Here is an 11,229-nt window from a genome sequence, read left to right on the forward strand (position 1 = left end):
TGCGGGGGCACCGGCTAGTTGAGGTAGTTGTGGTAATATGTACATGTGGGTAGAGTTAAAGTGACTATGCATAAATACTTAACAGAGTAGCAGCAGCGTAAAAAGGATGGGGTGGGGGGGCAGTGCAAATAGTCCGGGTAGCCATGATTAGCTGTTCAGGAGTCTTATGGCTTGGGGGTAGAAGCTGTTGAGAAGTCTTTTGGACCTAGACTTGGCACTCCGGTACCGCTTGCCGTGCGGTAGCAGAGAGAACAGTCTATGACTAGGGTGGCTGGAGTCTTTGACAATTTTGAGGGCCTTCCTCTGACACCGCCTGGTATAGAGGTCCTGGATGGCAGGGAGCTTTGCCCCAGTGATGTACTGGGCCGTACGCACTACCCTCTGTAGTGCCTTGCGGTCAGAGGCCAAGCAGTTGCCATACCAGGCGGTGATGCAACCAGTCAGGATGCTCTCGATGGTGCAGCTGTAGAATTTTTTGAGGATCTGAGGACCCATGCCAAATCTTTTTAGTCTCCTGAGGGGGAATAGGCTTTGTCGTGCCCTCTTCACGACTGTCTTGGTGTGTTTGGACCATGATAGTTCGTTGGTGATGTGGACACCAAGGAACTTGAAGCTCTCAACCTGTTCCACTACAGCCCCGTCGATGAGAATGGGGGCGTGCATGTCGGGGGATGTTATTCACGAGGATATACAGTGGGGAAAAAAAGTATTTAGTCAGCCACCAATTGTGCAAGTTCTCCCACTTAAAAAGATGAGAGAGGCCTGTCATTTTCATCATAGGTACACGTCAACTATGACAGACAAATTGAGAAAAAATAATCCAGAAAATCACATTGTAGGATTTTTTATGAATTTATTTGCAAATTATGGTGGAAAATAAGTATTTGGTCACCTACAAACAAGCAAGATTTCTGGCTCTCACAGACCTGTAACTTCTTCTTTAAGAGGCTCCTCTGTCCTCCACTCGTTACCTGTATTTATGGCACCTGTTTGAACTTGTTATCAGTATAAAAGACACCTGTCCACAACCTCAAACAGTCACACTCCAAACTCCACTATGGTCAAGACCAAAGAGCTGTCAAAGGACACCAGAAACAAAATTGTAGACCTGCACCAGGCTGGGAAGACTGAATCTGCAATAGGTAAGCAGCTTGGTTTGAAGAAATCAACTGTGGGAGCAAATATTAGGAAATGGAAGACATACAAGACCACTGATAATCTCCCTCGATCTGGGGCTCCACGCAAGATCTCACCCCGTGGGGTCAAAATGATCACAAGAATGGTGAGCAAAAATCCCAGAACCACACGGGGGGACCTAGTGAATGACCTGCAGAGAGCTGGGACCAAAGTAACAAAGCCTACCATCAGTTACACACTACTCCGCCAGGGACTCAAATCCTGCAGTGCCAGACGTGTCCCCCTGCTTAAGCCAGTAAATGTCCAGGCCCGTCTGAAGTTTGCTAGCGTGCATTTGGATGATCCAGAAGAGGATTGGGAGAATGTCATATGGTCAGATGAAACCAAAATATAACTTTTTGGTAAAAACTCAACTCATCATGTTTGGAGGACAAAGAATGCTGAGTTGCATCCAAAGAACACCATACCTACTGTGAAGCATGGGGGTGGAAACTTCATGCTTTGGGGCTTTTTTTCTGCAAAGGGACCAGGACGACTGATCCGTGTAAAGGAAAGAATGAATGGAGCCATGTATCGTGAGATTTTGAGTGAAAACCTCCTTCCATCAGCAAGGGCATTGAAGATGAAACGTGGCTGGGTCTTTTAGCATGACAATGATCCCAAACACACCTCCCGGGCAACGAAGGAGTGGCTTCGTAAGAAGCATTTCAAGGTCCTGGAGTGGCCTAGCCAGTCTCCAGATCTCAACCCCATATAAAATCTTTGGAGGGAGTTGAAAGTCTGTGTTGCCCAGCGACAGCCCCAAAACATCACTGCTCTAGAGGAGATCTGCATGGAGGAATGGGCCAAAATACCAGCAACAGTGTGTGAAAACCTTGTGAAGACTTACAGAAAACGTTTGACCTGTGTCATTGCCAACAAAGGGTATATAACAAAGTATTGAGAAACTTTTGTTATTGACCAAATACTTATTTTCCACCATAATTTGCAAATAAATTCATAAAAAATCCTACAATGTGATTTTCTGGATTTTTTTTTCTCATTTTGTCTGTCATAGTTGACATGTACCTATGATGAAAATTACAGGCCTCTCTCATCTTTTTAAGTGGGAGAACTTGCACAATTGGTGGCTGACTAAATACTTTTTTCCCCCACTGTATTGTTCTGTCTCACGATTCCCGAGCATGAAACGGCATAGGGGATGTTGTGTGCTGCGTGGCTATATTGACGAAAAACAGATTCCATATGGGATCGATTGGTGGGCTTTTGCACAGATGGGGCTCCATCTATGGCGGGACGGCAGGCAGGTCTCTGCACTCTAGTTATGAATGTGTCTCCCTCTGCCATATGGACGCATTGTATGATACACCGAGAGCAACTGGCGGCAAAAGAGCTGAGTACAGAACTCTGAGATATACTGCAGCAGGTAACATCGATTGTAAACTACATCAAACCATCAAAGACTGGGATTCTGGGATCCTGGCTCAGTTGACATGCTGGTAAGTGAAATCGAACAGCTGATCGAGCTGTCATGTGATCGAACGCTGCAGACAACGCATTCACGGGTCACTACGGAGGAGCTTTGGACAATCATCCAACTTAGAATTCCAACTCGGGAACTCTGGCCTCTTTCTAGAGCTCCGACTTTCTGACCTAAAGAGCACTGACATCATGATTTGACCTCGTATTTTTCAGAGTTCCCAGTTGTCGTGAAAGCACCATAAAACTCATGGTAGGCTACCCTTCACCAGCTCATATCTGTGTGAAGCTGGATTCAGTGCTCTCGTCTGCATTAAAACCAAATACCGATCCAGGTATGGTGAGGTGAGGTGCGCACTGTTTACCACGCCCCCTGACTTTGAGAAGCTCCGACGTGACATGCATCAAGCACTCCCATCTTATTAGTGGTGGTGAGATAAAATACATTATGTCAGACAAATTTGCAATTGACTGTCATAGCCCCACATTAAAAGTATGTGATGGTGAGTTGAGAAGACAATCAGAAATGTTTTTCAATTGACTGCCATAGCCCCAAATAAAAAAGTAAACATTGGCCGTTAATTACATATTCTTTTAGATGGTTGGGGGTCGCGAGAATTTTCAGATATCAAAATGGGGTCGTGGGCCAAAAAAGTTTGGGAACTCCTGACCTAGGGTATGTCCACTTTAATGTAGAAAAGTGGGAAAGCATGAAAAGCCAGCTGGACTTTAGCATTTCCTTCTGGCCCTGTGCAGATACTGTAATTAAAATAGTACCCATTTCAATGACCCCGGTGTCCTCCTTTGTTGAGGTTTCATCTCCAGTATCCTCTGGTGATTTGGTTGCATATCAGTATACAAAACTTTATGAAAACCTGCAAAAGAAATCTGATATTACAAAACATTATGAACACCTGCAAAAGAAACCTTCCATTGATCTCACTATGCAATCATTACACAAGGACTGAGAGGAGAATGTGTATGCAGAGGTGCAACGAATACATACACTATATATACAAAAGTATGTGGACAGCCCTTCAAATTAGTGGATTTGGCTATTTCAGCCACACCCGTTGCAGGGTGTATACAGGTGTATAAAATCGAGCACACAGCCATGCAATCTACATAGACAAACATTGGCAGTAGAATGTTTCCAAGATAGCGTAGCAATGCGGTCGTGTTCTCTTGTGTGTCCATGTAAATAGCCTGTTTTTTTGTATATTTTTTTGTATTTTACGTATATATTTCCCTATCACACTTTTCATCCTTCTACTAAATATACTTTCCTGCAACCCGCCTCACACAATGTGGAACGGATTCTATTATTTACTCACCTTTATCTAGAATCTCCAGTTTAAACTAGCCAGCCAGCTAACTAGCTAACTAGCTACTTGCTATTAGCCACCGTTAGCGGTTTTCACCCAGAACATCGTATTTTCTACCGGAATAACTGAATCACTGGACCTTTAACACGGGATAATCGCAACTAGCTAGCTGCAACCAAATGAACGTTGTTGTTGGCTAATCAGCCTTGAGCTAGCCTTGAGTCAAGCACATCTTCTGGCTATCTACCTCTCTGTCAACTGGACGGGACCTCCTAGAGTCGACACAGAGCCCTGCCGATCCATCACGACTGGTCTGCCAACGTAATCGTCTGTGGTTTCAACAAGCTTCCCGTTGCGACGACCACGAAGATCCATCTGCTAGCCCTGGCACGCTAGCACACGCAAACTACAACAGTGCTTCCTGCTCGCTGTGCTGAAGCGCCAATTTGAACTGCTCTCGGACTCACATATTGCTGTTCACTGGACCTTATGATCACTCAGCTGCACAGCTGATGCCTGCTGGACTGTTCCTTTACACGGTACCCTGTCCTGTTTATTCTGTTTAGCCTCAGCCCAAACTTGATCGCCATTACCAGTTGTTGTCTTAGCTCTCTCTAATAACACCTGTGATTGCTTTATGCCTCTCTCCCATGTCAATATGCCATGCCTATTGCTGTTCCAGTTAGTTCTTATTATACAATTTCACAGTAGAACCCCAAGTCCCTCTCAAACTGCCTCAAATAGTTCCTTTGTTCCACCCCCCATACACGCTGAGACCGGCTCAATCGGTGCCTCCAGTGATGCTATCTCTTTCATTGTTACCCAACGCTTAGGTTTACCTCCACTGTACTCATATCCTTCCATATCCTTCTCTGTACATAATGCCCTGAATCTTTTCTACAACGCCCGGAAATCTGCCCCCTTTATTCTCTGTACCCAACGCACTAGAAGACCAGTTCTTAAGGCCTTTAGCCGTATCCTTATTCTAGTCCTCCTCTGTTCCTCTGGTGATGTAGAGGCTAACCCAGGCCCTGCAGCCCCCGGTATCACTCCTACTCCCCAGGAGCTATCATTTATTCACTTCTGTAACCGTAAAAGCCTTGGTTTTCTGCACGTAAATATCAGAAGTCTACTTCCTAAGTTTGAGTTATTCACTGCGTTAGCACACTCCGCCAACCCTGATGTTCTAGCAGTGTCTGAATCCTGGCTTAGGAAGGCCACCAAAAATTCTGATATTTCCATCCCCAACTACAACATTTCCCGTCTAGATAGAACTGCCAAAGGGGGTGGAGTTGCAATCTACTGTAGAGATAGCCTGCAGAGCTCTATCATACTATCCAGGTCTGTGCCCAAACTGTTTGAGCTTCTACTTCTAAAAATCCACCTTTCCAGAAATAAGTCTCTCACTGTTGCCTCTTGCTACAGACCACCCTCAGCCCCCAGCTGTGCCCTGGACACCATATGTGAATTGATTGCCCCCCATTTATCCTCAGAGTTCGTACTGCTTGGTGACCTTAATTGGGATATGCTTAACACCCCGGCCATCCTACAATCCAAACTAGATGCCCTCAATCTCACACAAATTATCAACGAACCTACCAGGTACAACCCTAAATCCGTAAACATGGGTACCCTCATAGATATCATCCTGACTAACTTACCCTCTAAATACACCTCTGCTGTCTTCAACCAGGATCTCAGCGATCACTGCCTTATTGCCTGTGTCCGTAACGGGTCCGCGGTCAAACGACCACCCCTCATCACTGTCAAGCGCTCCCTAAAACACTTTAGCGAGCAGGCCTTCCTAATTGACCTGGCCCAGGTATCCTGGATGGATCTCATTCCGTCAGTAGAGGATGCCTGGTTGTTCTTTAAAAGTAATTTCCTTTCAATCTTGGACTCTGTAGCAGTGGAGATGCGATCTTTGTAGTGAAGAATCACGCTCCACAATCTGGGTTTGACGGACGCCAGGAGATTGCTACCTGGCCGAATGCATTGTGCCAACTGTAAAGTTTGGTGGAGGAGGAAAAATTGTCTGGGGCAGTTTTTCATGGTTCGAGCTCCTTAGTTCCAGTGAAGGAAAATCTTAACGCTACAGCATACAATGACATTCTAGATGATTCTGTGCTTCCAACTTTGTGGCATCAGTTTGGGGAAGGCCCTTTCCTGTTTCAGCATGAAACAGAAAATGGTTTGTTGAGATCGGTGTGGAAAAAGTTGACTGGCCTGCACAGAGCCCTGACCTCAACCCCTTCGAACAACTTTGGGATAAATTGGAACGCCGACTTCGATCCAGGCCTAATAACCCAACATCAGTGCCCGACCTCACAAATGCTATTGTGGCTGAATGGAAGCCCTGCAGCAAGTGGAAAGCCTTCCCAAGGTAGTGGAGGCTGTTATAGCAGCAAAGGTGGGACCAAGTCCATATTAATGCCCATGATTTTGGAATGAGATGTTCGACGAGCAGGTGTCCACATACTTTTGGTCATGTAGTGTATATCAGTACAAAGTTAGAATTTCAGTTGACGGTAAAAAGGTGGTATTTGGGGGAGAATCAATGTATTTGTGAATGTTTCATATACTAGTAAGTTATTAAGCGTTATTACCATTATGCCATTTGTTACATTCTATACCCGTAGATTAAAAAACCTACCAGCCACTCAGATTTTTTACCAGCCAAAACTAGCTCAAAATCTTTTGGGCGCAGCAAGAGAGGAGTCGACACATTTATCCAATAGGTGTCTCCATAATGACAATCTAAATACAACTGGTAAAATTGCTTTACATTGTTCTCTGCATTTCTCCCTTTGTTATTGGTTCATCACACCAAATGATTTAATCTGAACTATAGAAGTGATCGATAGTGAATGGTTAAGATGTATGTTTTTTTTCAGAAATTATTATTGTGAAATGGTGTTAACACAATTTTAAACATTGTGAAATAATGTTATTACACGTCACATAGCTCTAAAATAATTGTATAAAATCAGAAAGCCCCAACCGTTTGCTTTTTGGCTTCTTTTATTTCATATTAAATTTCAATTCATGTGTGGCTGCAGCCTGATGTCCCAATCATCCATCAACAAAGGGTTGTTCAGATTCACTTAGATCTGTGGACCATACTTTTTTAATGGCTAGCTCAGAATATGAGCTTTCCAAAAGTTGTATATATATTATAGAGATCAGTCCTTTCGGGAGACCAGATAATTTATTTATAAATACCATCATTGGATGGTTCAGTAGTTGGGTTGCCCAAGAGACTCCATAGGCCAGCATAGTTGACCTAAATTGTAAATATAGAAAAAAGGAGTTGCCTGGTAATGTATGAAAAAATAAAATAATGTATGCACTCAGTAACTGTAAGTCACTCTGGATAAGAGCATCTGCTAAAAAAAATGACTAAAATGACTAATATGTGTGTGTGTTTCTAATCTTGGAATGTTCTCAAACCCAGGGGCGCAACTTTCACTGGGGACGGGGGAGTCATATCCCCCCCACATTCTGAAATTGCATTTTTGCCCCCCCCCTCCAGTTTTATCATTGCAATGTGATACAAAAAGCGGCACCGGTGTGCTTTAGGACCATGCGGACGCCTCCCAGCGGTCGGGTAGGCTGTTTGGAGTGTTCAGCCGGCTGGATTTAGGCTGGATTTAGGACCACACAGACACCACAGAGCGGGCTGACAGGCTGTGTGAAGGCAAAGCGTTTGGAAGGCAGGCTGGAACAGCATGGGAGAGTTGAGCATAGTTCAGTGTGTATGTGTTGCACTCTTTCACCGAGTTGTAAAAGCAAGCAGAGCAGAAACTGGCTACTCTTTAGTTGACTAATGTAGCTGGCAAGGTAACTGCTGTTTAACTTAACATAATTTTTTTAAACTATTGTTTATTCGCAGTGCTGAGCTAATATTGTAACTGACATGTAACGTTAGCTAATGTTTCCTCCCCTCTCGACTGATGTGAATGAATTAGCTACGCTAGCTAGTAGCTACCACAGCCAGGTCAGCACTAACCTCTAGCTATCTGTTAGTTCCCTCTATGCTGAGCAGTTCCCTATAAGCTGCGCATGTGCGCGGGCGAGACTGCAGTAGGCCTATATGCAAATCGACCATTGCCATATATGGATCTGTGCCATTTACTTTGAACTGAACTGTCTTTACAGCTGTGGTGTGAGTAGATGCGCTTGTTTTGAGATCAAAGCAAGAGCTGCATGTAGCCACGTGTGCACATTTTGTTCATATCCTTTGCTAGTTAGTGAGTTATTATCCCTGTTATAGATCATTTGGAGTCAGCAATAGGGGAGTGATTGCTTCCTACAAGAGCACAAAACGTGTACATTTCTAGACATCTTTGAAAAGCAACCCAGGTAAAGAGCTTTTTTTTTTGTCTTAAAGGGGCAGTGTTGTATTTTAAGACACGCTTGAATAAGCTAAGTAGCCAATAGGCAGAGGGTAGCATAATTTGTCTGATTCTCTGTAATAATGCGAATAATAATGCATTTTATTTTGTAAAGTGGCTTCTTGCATCAAACACAAAAACATTTACAGTCACCCCCTTGTCTGAAGGACAAGTGGATAAACAGGTTAATGTCAGGCCCTGCATGTTTTTTTTCAAACTTCTTATGGAATGTAGGCCTACATTGAACACCACACATTGGTTGCTACTGTAGGCTGAATGATAGAACAGCTATTTCCATGTTAAAATGTTATGGGATGCATTTTTTCCATTGTTTTTTATAGTAGGCCACTCTGGTAGGCCTACATTATGATCAAATAGTCACAGTAGCCTACTTGGTCACTGTTAAAACTGTAACTTAAAGCGGGTACAGCCTCAGTGTTCACAATAAACAGGCGGTTTGTGCTCAGCAGACCTGAAATTTGCTCAGTGCTGAAAAAGATTAGAGGGAACATTGGATATGAGGTGGCTATTATTACTATCTAACAGCAGTTGTTTCTATGGAAATGTTTTGTAGCCTTTGTTTTGTCCCGTTTCAACAGAAGTAAATTAACTTGGCTAGCTTTTGCCAGTTGATGTACCATTAGAGCGAGAGAGAGCTGGCCAAAAGTTGGCAAACGTTAGCTATTCTTTTTGACTCAATCACACTAGACCTGAATCAAATGATGAAACCGTCAGCCAAACGATTGAAGATTGATATTCTGACATTTTTTCAGTGCAATGTGAGTTTTTAACGTTATTGATCTGTCAGTTTCCCTAGCTAATTTGCTACTTTTCACACTGGCACAGTAATAAACAGCTCTAACGTTACAGGCTTCACTGTTATGGTGCACAGTAGATGTCTGTGCGGGACCGATTTCTTCATCCCGCTCCCACCCGCATCTGCAGCTTTTCATACAGCACTCCACCCGCACCCACTGGCTTTCGGTCCGACTCCCACCCACTACCTCAAGAGCTGGTCCCAAACCCAACAGCAGTCCCACAATGTTAGTTGCAACACAATATCACACTTAATTCGTGCAAATATGTACAAAGCAGATTTTGTGCGTTTTTGTGTGTTTTTGTGTGGCTTAATTAGTGTGAAAATACACACATTTTTGTGCGACTTCATTCATAGGAAAATACATTTTTGGGGGGCAAACTTCGGAACAATCTTTTGAAAGTTATTGGAGCTATGCATTTTAGGCAATGGTGTTCTACATTGCCTTTTTTTGTGTCCCACATTTATTTATATACAGTGGGGAAAAAAAGTATTTAGTCAGCCACCAATTGTGCAAGTTCTCCCACTTAAAAAGATGAGAGAGGCCTGTAATTTTCATCATAGGTACACGTCAACTATGACAGACAAAATGAGAAAAATAAATCCAGAAAATCACATTGTAGGATTTTTTATGAATTTATTTGCAAATTATGGTGGTAAATAAGTATTTGGTCAATAACAAAAGTTTCTCAATACTTTGTTATATACCCTTTGTTGGCAATGACACAGGTCAAACGTTTTCTGTAAGTCTTCACAAGGTTTTCACACACTGTTGCTGGTATTTTGGCCCATTCCTCCATGCAGATCTCCTCTAGAGCAGTGATGTTTTGGGGCTGTCGCTGGGCAACACGGACTTTCAACTCCCTCCAAAGATTTTCTATGGGGTTGAGATCTGGAGACTGGCTAGGCCACTCCAGGACCTTGAAATGCTTCTTATGAAGCCACTCCTTCGTTGCCCGGGCGGTGTGTTTGGGATCATTGTCATGCTGAAAGACCCAGCCACGTTTCATCTTCAATGCCCTTGCTGATGGAAGGAGGTTTTCACTCAAAATCTCACGATACATGGCCCCATTCATTCTTTCCTTTACACGGATCAGTCGTCCTGGTCCCTTTGCAGAAAAACAGCCCCAAAGCATGATGTTTCCACCCCCATGCTTCACAGTAGGTATGGTGTTCTTTGGATGCAACTCAGAATTCTTTGTCCTCCAAACACGACGAGTTGAGTTTTTACCAAAAAGTTATATTTTGGTTTCATCTGACCATATGACATTCTCCCAATCCTCTTCTGGATCATCCAAATGCACTCTCAAACTTCAGACGTGCCTGGACATGTACTGGCTTAAGCAGGGGGACGCGTCTGGCACTGCAGGATTTGAGTCCCTGGCGGCGTAGTGTGTTACTGATGGTAGGCTTTGTTACTTTGGTCCCAGCTCTCTGCAGGTCATTCTCTAAGTCCGGGCCGGTCCCCCCGTGTGGTTCTGGGATTTTTGCTCACCGTTCTTGTGATCATTTTGACCCCACGGGGTGAGATCTTGCGTGGAGCCCCAGATCGAGGGAGATTATCAGTGGTCTTGTATGTCTTCCATTTCCTAATAATTGCTCCCACAGTTGATTTCTTCAAACCAAGCTGCTTACCTATTGCAGATTCAGTCTTCCCAGCCTGGTGTAGGTCTATAATTTTGTTTCTGGTGTCCTTTGACAGCTCTTTGGTCTTGGCCATAGTGGAGTTTGGAGTGTGACTGTTTGAGGTTGTGGACAGGTGTCTTTTATACTGATAACAAGTTCAAACAGGTGCCATTAATACAGGTAACGAGTGGAGGACAGAGGAGCCTCTTAAAGAAGAAGTTACAGGTCTGTGAGAGCCAGAAATCTTGCTTGTTTGTAGGTGACCAAATACTTATTTTCCACCATAATTTGCAAATAAATTCATTAAAAATCCTACAATGTGATTTTCTGGATTATTTTTTTCTCAATTTGTCTGTCATAGTTGACGTGTACCTATGATGAAAATTACAGGCCTCTCTCATCTTTTTAAGTGGGAGAACTTGCACAATTGGTGGCTGACTAAATACTTTTT

This window comes from Coregonus lavaretus, assembly GCF_964263955.1.
Source record: "Coregonus lavaretus genome assembly, chromosome: 9".
NCBI lineage: Eukaryota > Metazoa > Chordata > Actinopteri > Salmoniformes > Salmonidae > Coregonus > Coregonus lavaretus.